Here is a 2,306-nt window from a genome sequence, read left to right on the forward strand (position 1 = left end):
TGCCGCAGCCACCAGCCTGAGAACGGGCTCCCTGGCCCGCCGGGACCCATGACTTAGGGCAGAGCTGGGAGGGCCCTTACGGACCATCCAGTCCAGAAGAGGAAACTGAGGCCCGGGGGTGGGAGGTGGGGAAATAGATGGCAGAGTCAGGGAGGGCTGTGGGGCCCTGAAGGACAGACACATCCTGAGCTGAGGGAGCTCAGAGAACATCTGGTTAACCGCACTCTCACCCAGCCCTATTCAAACCACCAAGGAGTATTTATTAGGCACCTACTGTGTGCCAGGCCTGGGGATACAGGGACCGAGCATGAAGGGGATAGGGAACTGCCCTTGTAATGGAGGAGTCAATGGAGGATATACATATCTCAGACACACACACACACACACACACACACACACACACACACACACACACACACACACACACACGATAGAACACCTGCCCAGAGTCAGGAAGACCTGAATTCAAATTCAGACACTACTAGCTGTGTGACCCTGAGCAAGTTGCTTATTGTTCACCTCAGTTTCCTCATCTGTAAAATGAGCTGAAGAAGGAGATGGCAAACCACTGCAGTATTTCTGCCAAGAAAACCCCAAACGGGGTCACAAAGAGTCGGACACAACTGAAGAATATATACATTATATAAAATGTGGAAGCATGAATATGAAGTGAATGGATACAAAAATATACAAAGCAGTTAAATAAGGGGGGGAGAGGCTTCAGGCAGAAGGTGGTACTCAGGCTTGAGGAGGCCCCCCGGGGATGGGGGTGGGGCAGTAGGCTGGGATTTCATCCGTAGAAGGGACTTGGGAGAAGACATTCCTACTCAGGCCATAGAATCAGCCTGGTTTTGTAGTGAGCTCCCAGACCCATCCACCCACCAGAAGGCCAGACCAGATTAGGGCTTGGGGTTGACATCTATCTGCCCTGAGGGTGCAGCTTCTTAATGCTCCTGTCAGTGAGACTGCTGGGAAAACTGGATGATAGTATGACAGAAACTAGGCATAGACCAACATCTTACACCATATACCAAAATAAGGTAAAAAATGAGTCCATGATTTAGTCACAAAGGGTGATACTATAGGTAAATTAGGAGAGGAAGGAATAGCTTACCTCTCAAATCTATGGAGAAGAATTTATGACCAAACAAGAGATAGAGAATATTGTGAAATGCAGGATGGATGATTTTGATAACATTAAATTAAAAAGGTTTTGTACAAACAGAAGCAATGCAGCCAAAATTAGAAGGGGAGCAGAAAGCTGGGAAACAATTTTTACAGCCAGTATTTCTGATAAAGGCCTCATTTCTGAAATATATAGGGAACTAAATCAAATTCATAAGAATGCAAGTCATTCCCCAGTTGAGAAATGGTCAAAAAATATGAACAGGAAGTTTTCAGATGAAGAAATCAGAGCTATCTACAGTCATATGAAAAAATGCTCTAAATCACTAATTTTTTTTGGGGGGGGGGCTGGGCCAATGAGGGTTAAGTGACTTGCCCAGGGTCACACAGCTAGTAAGTGTCAAGTGTCTGAGGTCGGATTTGAACTCAGGTCCTCCTGAATCCAGGGCCGGTGCTCTATCCATGGTGCCAACTAGCTGCCCTCTAAATCACTATTGATTAGAGAAATACAAATTAAAACAACTCTGAGGTACCACCTCACACCTATCAGATTGGCTAATATGATAAAAAAAAGAAAATAATAAATGTTGGAAAATCTGTGGAAAAATTGGAACACTGACGCATTGTTGGTGGAATTGTGAACTGATCCAACCATTCTGGAGAGCAATTTGGAACTATGCCCAAAGCGTTATGGAGCTGTGCATACCCTTTGGCCCAGTAATACCACTACTAAGTCTGTATCCCAAAGAGATCATAAAGAGAGGGGAAAGACCCATGTGTACAAAAATATTTATAGTTGCTCACTTTGTGGTGGCGAAGAATTAGAAATCAATTGGGGAATGGCTGAACAAGTTGTGGTATATGAATGTCATGAAATACTATTGTGCTGTAAGAAACGAGCAGGCAAATTGCAGAAAAACCTGGAAAGACATTTAATGGACTGATGCTGAGTGAAGTGAGCAGAACCAGAAGGCCATTGTACACAGTAACAGCAACATTGTATGATGATCAACTGGGATAGACTAAGCTCTTCTCAGCAATACAATAATCCAAGACAATTTCAAAGGACTCGTGATGGAAAATGCTCTCGACTTCCAGAAAAAAGAACTGTGGAATCTGAATGCAGATTGAACCAGACTCTTTCTACTTTTTTCTTTTCTTTTTTGAGGTTCTCTTTTGTT

Source organism: Dromiciops gliroides, chromosome 6 (genome assembly GCF_019393635.1).
Source record: "Dromiciops gliroides isolate mDroGli1 chromosome 6, mDroGli1.pri, whole genome shotgun sequence".
NCBI classification, from domain to species: domain Eukaryota; kingdom Metazoa; phylum Chordata; class Mammalia; order Microbiotheria; family Microbiotheriidae; genus Dromiciops; species Dromiciops gliroides.